The 10,282-nt window shown below is 31.8% G+C and overlaps 1 non-coding gene across 1 annotated transcript; it reads right to left on the minus strand.

Annotated features, from left to right (window-relative positions):
* Positions 1 to 609: 609 nt before the first annotated feature.
* On the minus strand, positions 610 to 701 carry TRNAI-UAU (transfer RNA isoleucine (anticodon UAU)). Its single transcript is given in 2 exon segments — positions 610 to 645; positions 664 to 701. It is a non-coding gene; the product is annotated as a tRNA-Ile (tRNA).
* Between the last annotated feature and the right edge of the window lie 9,581 nt (positions 702 to 10,282).

Raw genomic sequence — 10,282 nt, forward strand, 5'->3', positions numbered from 1 at the left:
CTATTTGATTTCTATTCAAGTTGAATGCAAAAACTATAACAACTCTTAAAATTGTTGGAAATTTGAGTTAACAACATTTGTCATTTTAAATTCTCCATCATACTTCATAGCCAACATATGACGAATTAATGAGATTGCTGCTATGGCTCAGTGAGTAAGATCTCAGATTTGAGTTACTGAGGTTGTGGGTTCGAAACTCAGGTTGGTCAGAAAATATAAAACATATTTTTTTACTAAAAAAATATTTTATAAAAATTTCCGGAACACTCTACAAGTTTGCAGAAAGTTCTGGAATTTCTACATGAATTTTCGAAATCTCGAATTACACATTTTGTGACCATAACAATCATCGCAACAAAATCCCCAATTTTACACTGATGATATAGCTCCCCATCAAACAATGTCCTATGTACTTATTTTTGCTACTCTTCCGCACAATTTCCATCACTTATTTTACACATTGTTTCATCTCGACCGTAATCACATACCCTCCTCCCCTCCACCCTTTTTTCCCAGCATATTTTTGCATTAGCAATTTCACTGGCGAGCCACACACAACCAGCCCGCTAGTCAAGTCCAGTCCACTGGTCATACACAAAAAACTTTCACTGCTCCAGGTGAGGCTCGAACTCACAACCCCGGCATTGCTCACAAGTTACTGATTATAAGTACCGTGCGCTAACCAATTGCGCCACTGGAGCGCTTGTTGGCAGCGTTTCATAATCGCATACAAAAACCCCGTCAATCGTCTTTATTTAGCACGCAATTACAACAACAACAACAACGCCAACAGTAAACAATAGAAAACCGACTATGTGCGGCTATTTTTAGAAGAAAGACATGTGACGAAATTCCGAACTTTTATTTCCATTTGTAAAAAAACATAAATTTCGAAATTTCTTCATGCCCAGATTTCATGTGCGGTGGGGACTTTGAATTAATCGTTGAAAAAAGCCAGAAACATGGATCCGCCAGTATTAATTCTGCGGAGTGAAGGAGTGGTTAATAACATCTTAAACCAAACAATGAAAGAAGAAGCAGAAGCAAAGCAAATACCCCAAAGGAGGCCACTCATGCGATTATGAATCATCATTTCATATGACACACATTGTTGTAGCTTTTGCGTTTTTATTGTTGTTGTTCTTGTTCTCATTTCTAATCATCGAAAGCTTTTGTTGTTTTTGTTCAAAAGATTGTGAATATTTTTAAATGGTCATCAAATATTTCACTGGGTATTGGTTTATCTCCACCAATCAACGATAGATAATTGTGCACCAACGACCTTTAAATATTTGTGGGTGTGTTTGTGTGTGTGTGTGTCCGGGCGTTTGCATGGTTTGTTTATCTGTCATGTGTGGTGGGTGAAATGACCCAGTAGGAAATCTATTAGGTATTGGAACTTAAAAAAATACAAGTTAAATAAAGTAAAAAAGCTGTAAATTCGGCCGGGCCGAACTTTGAATGTCCTCCACCATTTGGAACGAATTTGGCAATTCTCAAAAACAATAAAATCCGTTAAAAATTCTGTTAAAATCTTAAAAATGCTGAATGTAGCTATTATATTAGGGTCTATCTATCTGTTTATAATGTAGCTAAAATCATCAAAATACCGAATATATGGAGGTACCATGGTGGTTATAAAACGTGAATCTGCATAGACAGTTTTCTGTCATAGGCTGTAATATCCATTACGAACTTCAAATGCGAAATTTGAAACAATTCAGGTAAATAATGTCGCTAAAATTAACGAAATACCGAATATCGAGGGGTGCTGTTATATGGGGGCTATACGAAGACGTGGACCTGCACGGACAATTTTCTGTCATAGGCTGTAGTATTCATTACTAACTTCAAATGCGAAATTTGAAACAATTCCGGTAAATAATGTCGCTAAAATCATCAAAATACCGATTATCGGGGGTTACCGTTACATGGGGGCTATACGAAGACGTGGACCTACATGGCCCAATTTTTGTTTTATGCTGTAGCATCTATTACGAAATTTAAATATTAATTTTGAAACAATTCCGGTAAAAAATGTCGCTAGAATCATCAAAATACCGCATATCGGGAGGTACCGTTATATGGGGGCTATACGAAGACGTGGACCTACATGGCCCATTTTCAATACCAAAAGTCCTGCAGACACAGTACACATTTGAGTAAAATTTTATCAACCTACTTCATTTCGTTCGGAAGCTAGAGTGATTTCCACAGACGGATAGACGAACAGACGGACGGACATTGATAAATCGACATAGAATTTTATGCTGATCTAGAATATATATGTATTTTGTGTATGTTTCGAGGTGTTACAAACGGAATGACAAACTTAATATACCCTCCATACTATGGTGGAGGGTATAACAAGTAAAATAGTATCAGTCTTGAGTTATGATTATTCAAACTGTTGATCCTTCATGAGGGAGGTTCCGAAGCAGTTGGACAATATTGACCAATTCGTATCTGACCTAAGACTGATAAAAATATTAAAAGGTGCCAGAGTTGGACTATATTTTTTGAGCTTCGTGAATATACGAAAATTTTACCCCTTGTGGGGGAGGTACCAGAAGTAGTGGACCGATATACCCCATCTTCACAGCAGATCTTGTGTTGGTAGAAATAATGGGATATGTGAAATATGAAGGGAACCGGATGCTTATTTCGGATTTTATGATCGTTTTTGTTATTCAAAATTTTGACCCTTTGTGGGGGAGGTACCACAAGAAATGGTTCGATCTCTACCATTTTTATAACAGATCTTGTGTTGATGGAAATATTGAGATGTGCCTAGTCTAAATTGAATTGAATGTTAATTTCGTATTTCATGAGTAATCAAAATTTTGACCCTTTGTGGGGGAGGTGCCAGAAATAGAGGACCGATATACCCCATCTTCATAGCAAATCTTATGTTGGTAGAAATAATGTGATATATGAAATATGAAGTGAATCGGATGCTTATTTCGGATTTTATGATCGTTTTTGTTATTCAAAACTTTGGCCCTTTGTGGGAGAGGTACCAGAAGAAATGGTCCGATCTTTACAATCTTAATAACAGATCTTGTGTTGACGAAAATATTGAGATGTGCCAAGTCGGAATAGAATCGAATACTAATTTCGCGTTTTATTACAATTATTTTAAAATTGAGTTCTAGAATTCATATGTATTCGTTTTCAGGACTGTTAGATATACAAAAAGAATTTTGTAAAAATTAAAACTTTTTAATCTCTAATGGGGTAGGACTGCTTTATATTCTTTTACGTATTGTAATTTGGACGAAATCAATGCATGCAAATTTTCAATTATTTTCAATGTCGATATTTCAAATATGCAATTCACTTCATGAACTTTTATCAAAAAGTATTCATATTCCGAGAAGTATTAATGGTATTTTGAAAATACCTCTGTTTTCCCAAAGAATTTTAAGGCCAACAATGATTGGGTATGACCTCAAAGAAGCATTAACCGACATATTTACATTTATAGCAATTCACAGAAGAATCTCTAGAATTTCTAAAGTACACTTAGAAAAATTATTTAATGGATGAATCAGAACAATGAGTATTGAAAATATTGAAATTGTTCCTCGTGATTAAAAAAATGTCTATTGTGCTTAGCTTAAATATATTCAATCCTGAGTATTTTTAATTTTTTAATAAATCTGAATACCGAAATTCTTAAATTTCCCCACCTCCTCTCAGTGTACCCATTTGGGGGGCTTTCCAAAGGTATTTATTTATAACCACTTCTCCTATGTATGTGCATAACTTTATTTCAATGTTTGGTTGTTCGTTCGACCCAACAAGTTGTGTATGGTTGTGTTGTATTGACATGTTAATTTCCAATTTGTGGTTGTACAGAGTTGTCATTATTTTGAAATTCTCCAAGGATTAATCGAATCCCGATGACTCTACACACTTGAGGGTCCTTTTGAAGTCTTCGTCAAACCACTCAAGTGCCCTTGAATTGCATGGCCATTTCGGAACTTTACCCATAAAACTATGGCATAAATTCTAATTAAAGTTGGCTGTCAAAATCGTTTTACACAAGACCTAAACAAATATTAGCTGCGGAATAAAAATGAACATGTCGACAAATAAACATGTTTGATATGGAAATGAAATATGTGTTCATTTATGTATTTACATGCATACATATGTGTGTATGTATGGTTAACTGCCTCTATATCGGGTATCCCGTGAGGTTTTATTTACCAAATTCGAAAAATTGGGTATGATACGAAATGGTCAATTATATGTAAGGATGAGGGATGGGAAAGCCTTGTTTTAAATCTGAAAATTCATATTTGCCAGGAGTTAACTTGTATGTTATAGGATTATTAAAATTTATTAAATAAAACAAAAATTACTAATATAAATCTTTAAAATGTTGAGGGCAATCTTTGGGGCATTCTTACAGTTATAATAAGAAGATATGCCTTTACACAGAAGAGCTGTTGTATATTCATAACGCTATAAATCTATTTTGAAGTATTATCTACGGAATATTACAATCGGTTTACAACTTCAACTTTTTATAACATCTTCTTTAATTAAATTTGTTTAATTTTTTGAAAACATTTTTAAATATGCATTTTCATGAAAATATGTTAATTTAATTTTTTTTTAATTTAATAATTTTTTTTTCTGAAAATATTTTATGGCTAAATATAAATAGTTTTTATACCCTACAACACTATGTGTTGGGGGTATTATAAGTTTGATTGGGCCAAAAATTATGTAACACCTCGAAATATTGATGTTAACATCCAACAAATCGGATATATAGTAAAATATGTGCGATATATATGTTTATCAAAGAAGATATGCTTGAAAAATCTCTTATATGTCGAGAACGGCTGAGCTGATTTCGACAGTTCTCATTAATTCAGAATGGCCTCTTGGCAGGAAACATAAAACGTCTAAAAAAATCGCATAAAAATATCTCTCTAAAGATGAAAATATTGATTTTGTAAAATTTTCTCATATTTTTTCCATTTTGTCATATTTTTGGCATATTTTCATTTTGAATTAAACATTTGGTAATATTTCTTCAGCTAACAAAACTAAGTAGTTAGGATATCAGGATATCATATACAGATCGCATTTATGGCCCGATCCTTACGAAATTTTGCATGGAGTTAAGATGAGGGTCAGAATAAAAGCCTATTCTTTTTGGAGATGTTCGCCATATATTTAGGGGTTGAAATGGACCAAAAAACTGCAAAATTGTCAGCAGGTCGTAATTATAGGGGTTACCGGACATTGCAAAAGCCAAGCAGTTTTGGATGGCCATCCAAAAATATTCAATGTGTGAAGGAGTTTGCCAACTTTTATAGACAAAATACGAAAATGTCGTTTATTATAGTGTTGTAGGGTATTCAACGGTCGGCCCCGCTCGACTGTAGCCTTTGCTTACTTGTTTTTTAATATTTTTCTTATTTGTGTAATTTTTTAATTTATTATTTTAATGTATATTAATAATATAATTAAAAAATATTTTTTAATTTCTTAGAAATATTTTTCAAATATTTCCGCCCACAAAAAATTTTTGAGTTTTTAAAGAATCGTGGATTTTTTTAATTTATTCCATGGACTTTTTCTCAGGAATCGTGGATTTTTTTAATATTTTTGTATTGTCTCAATCCAAAAATCATGAATTTTTAAATAATATTTTCCAGAAAATATTTCCAGAAGTCTTGGATTTTTAAAAAATATTTCCCAGACCATATTTCCAAGAATCGTGGATTTTTAAATTATATTTCCAAAGGAATATTTGAAAGAATCGTGAATTTTTAAATAATATTTTCAAGGACATATTTTAAAAAATATTTTCAAGGGCATATTTCCAAGAATCGTGGATTTTTAAATAATATTTTCAAGGGCATATTTCCAAGAATCGTGGATTTTTAAATTATATTTCCAAGGGAATATTTGAAAGAATCGCGAATTTTTAAATAATATTTTCAAGGGATTTTAAATAATATCTTCAAGGCCATATTTCGAAGGAATATTTCCAAGAATCGTCGAATTTAAAAAAAAAAAATCGTGGAATTTCAAATAATATTTTCAAGGACATATTTCCAAGAGTCGTTGATTTTGATATATTTCCAAGAGCATATTTCCAAGAGTCGTGGATTTTTAAATAATATTTTCAAGGGCATATTTCCAAGTATCATGGATTTTTAAATAATATTTTCAAGGGAATATTTACACGAATCGTGGATTTTTAAGTGATATTTTCAAGGGCATGTTTCCAAAAATCGTGGATTTTTAAAGAATATTTTCAAGGGCATTTTTTCAAGAATCGACGAATATTTCTAAGAATCGTCGATTTTGAATAACATTTTCAAGGGCATATTTCCAAGAATTGTGAATTTTTAAATAATATTTTCAAGGGCATGTTTCCAAGAATCGTGAGTTTTTAAATAATATTTTCTCAGGGAAATACTTCTAAGAATCGTGGATTTTTAAATAATATTTTCAAGGGCATATTTCCAAGAATCGTGAATTTTTTAAAAATATTTTCAAGAGCATATTTCCAAGAATCGTGGATTTTTAAATATTTCCCAGACAATATTTCCAAGAGTCCTCGATTTTTAAATATTTTTTATGGCATATTTTCAAGAATCGAATGAATTTTTTAAATGATATTTTCAAGGGCATATTTCCAAGAATCGTAGATTTTCAAATAATATTTTCAAGGGCATGTTTCCAAGAATCGTGGATTTTCAAATAATATTTTAAAGTTCATATTTCCAAGTATCGTGGATTTTATTATTAAATAATATTTTCAAGGGCATATTTCTAAGAATCGTGGATTTTTAAAAGATTTTTTCTCAGGAAAATATTTCTAAGAATCGTCGATTTTTGAATAATATTTTCAAGGGCATTTTTCAAGAATCGAGTATTTTTAAGCAACATTTTTTCAGGGAAATATTTTTAAGAATCTTGGATTTTTTTATTAAATAATATTTTCAAGGGCATATTTCCAAGAATCGAGGATTTTTAAATAATATTCTCAAGGGCATATATCCAAGAATCGTGGATTTTTTAAATAAAAGATTTTCAAATAATATTTTCAAGGGCATATTTCCAAGAATCGTGGATTTTTAAATCACATTTTCAAGGTATTTTTAATTAATATTTCCAAGAATCGTGGATTTTTAAATAATATTTTCAAGGGCATTTTTTCAAGAATCATGGATTTTTAATTAACATTTCTAAGGGAATATATGAAAAAATCGTGGACTTTTAAATAATATTTTCAAGGACATATTTCCAAGAATCCAAAGAATAAATAAACTGTCAGTTTCTTTTCACTTTCTATTCTCTTATATATTCTCAGATTTTTTTTTAAAATATTTAAAGAACTTTCTTCCAAGAATAATGAAATTTATCATAAAGCATACCATAAAGAACTTTTTACCAGAATACTGAATTTTTATAACCTTATTTGCTGCGACCAAAACGTGTCTCATCGAAAGGTCTCTTTGGACCAAATCGGTTTCAGGATATTTGGAGTCGTTTTTGAACTTAGTCCATTAAAATAAAATTGTCAAACTTAGAACGAGTTCGGAGATGGGCAACATTGGTCCACTCTTCGGGTACGTCCCACACAAAAGGTCAAAATTTTCACAGCAAATAATTTACCTTAGAGAACAAGAAAGGGTCATCTAATTTTGTACAAACTTTGCAAATCCCAATTTTTTTTTGTCAGTGCTATATCAGGTGTGAACATGAGGAATATCGGTCCACTCCATCATGTACGTCCCTCACAAAGGGCCAACGTTTTGAATAATCTCAACTCTTACAAAATGTGAAATAACAGCCCGATTATCTTAAAATTTGTCACATCTCATTAATTCTACCAACTCTCGAATACCTACAACCCTCACAAAATGCAAAATGAACATTCAATTCTTTTCTTGGTACATCCCAATATTTCTACCAACACAAAATCTAAAATGAAGATGGTACTGAACGGACTTCCCTTACTGGTACCTCTCCCAAAAACTGAAAATTTTTACATCCCAATATTTTGACAGGCAAAAAAGCTTATGTAAAAAAAAACATTATTAAGATTGTTCTTTATTTATAATTTAATGGCAAACATAAATTTATTTTGAAAGAAATCCTGTCAACAATGAGCTACTTATAGCAGCATTATCTTTATACCCAAGGGCAAGGGAATTACAAAATTGTCCTTTCAATTTTATTGCAACCCTTTTTGATATAATTTATGCACACACACACAACTAATAAAGTTCCGTTCTATTTGCCATATAAATTACAAAAATTCTAGTTAATTATTCTTTAACTCGGGTAGGCCAATAAAGCAGTGCAAATTTACGCAAATGCAATTGAAATTGAGAAGGCAGAGGTGCAGATAGTATATTATTTAACACCATTTCAAAAAGCCTATTTAAGATTCGTTTTAGAATTATTTTAGGTAGTGCAGGGAAAATGGGAAAAGTAGACGATATATTCCCCTCCGAAACTTTAAAACTAATTTTAGTTACGCCCATGACTTTAAAGAAATATTTACATTTCGTATTATGGTATATCGTTGGGTTTGATTAGTTAGCCATTCAAAGTGCAAATAATGCAAATTAGCTTCAATATCAAAAATAAATAACATTCCATTTAAATAAACAATTAGAACTACCAAACAATTAAAGTATACAGTGTAAAAAATGGTTTCGGGGAATATAAGATAATTTTGATAAAATTGAATATTTAAAAATTCGAAATAACAGATTCAGCACAAATCCAATTTTTGAACGATACGAAAGCCTTTGGTAGACATGTTTTTTTATCAAATATTTAGACTTTCTAACTCTCATCCCGTTTTTATTATTTTCTTGTTTTGAGAATGAATTAAATGTTTCTATTTACAATAATTTTACACTGGCACACTGTTATATCCAGCCCTGTCCCTTTATTATAAAATTATCTTAAGTCCAATCCAAATACTCTCCTACCTCGTTTGTGTAAACCTCCCCCCTTCTTGTGAACAAACAATAAATTTCCCATTAAAATCCCCCCAAAAATCCTCTTAACTATTGTAATTTGCCCTGGGTGTCGTTTGGCTACAGAACTACAAATGAGTCGCTCTAATATTTACGCCCATAATTGTAAAGTTTTATTTTAATAAGGCTCATTGTAATGCGATTTAAATTTTTACATTGCATGTTTGCAGTTATTACAAACTTATAATTGTAGGAACCAGGAAAAAGTGCAATATATATACATTTAATCAATTAAGAAAATCTTACACTCGGGGAAAGTGGCAAGGGAGGTATGAATTTGGAATTAAGTTTAAGCTTCATCTCATCATATTAATATTCTTCCAGGGTAAACCATTGTTCTAAGAAATTTCAAGGTTTCAGGGAAATTTTTGTGGAAATGATCGATCAAAACTGTACTGCATCATAAAGACTGCCATTGACTGCTTCAAAATGAAGTCATTTTATATCCAGGATACCTCAGACCTTTTGAAACATGGAAAATAATTGTCCATCATATGCCTAAATTTTTGTACGAACCTGTAGAGGTAGAACTCTGAAACTTGAAGTGAGGGTCACTGATGGAGGGTATAGTAGATGTACGAAAGAATTTTATCATGTGAACGATTAAATCTAAAAATTTGAAATTTTGAATGGGAATCAAGGTTGAGGAGTAGGGTCGATGTAAGGAGGTAGTTGTGGTAGAGTGTACTCTTGTATACGAAAAGTACTAAACGGTACTCCATTTAGTACAATTTTAATTTTGAGGATTGTATGAAGCTGGAATCCTGAATTTTGAAATTAACTTTACTGGTGGAGTGTAGGATTGGGATAGAAAGGAAGTTTTCGAAATTTATATTTATGTGCACATAAAGTACTAAATGGTACATAATTTAGTACAACTTCGATTTGGGTGAACCGATAGAGCTGGAATTCTGAAATTTAGAAAGGATATTATTATTCCATTCCAAGACCAAGGAATTTAGGTAGTTTTGGGAATTCGTACTTGGTACTAAATTTAGTAAAATTTTTGGGAAACCCAATAGAGTTGGAATCCTGAAATTTGGAAATGAGATTACTATGGCATTGTAGGACTGAGGTATGTAGGTAGTTTTGGAAAATCGTACTTATGTGTACTAAATGATACTAATTTAATTTTGGGTGAGCCGGTAGCATTGAAATCCTGAAATAAGATTTCTATTGAAGCTTGAAATCTAAAATTTGGTATTAGGGTCGCTGTTCATTTGTAGCCTGGACATATGGAGGTGGTTTCG

Source organism: Musca domestica, unplaced genomic scaffold, assembly GCF_030504385.1.
Source record: "Musca domestica strain aabys unplaced genomic scaffold, Musca_domestica.polishedcontigs.V.1.1 2, whole genome shotgun sequence".
NCBI lineage: Eukaryota > Metazoa > Arthropoda > Insecta > Diptera > Muscidae > Musca > Musca domestica.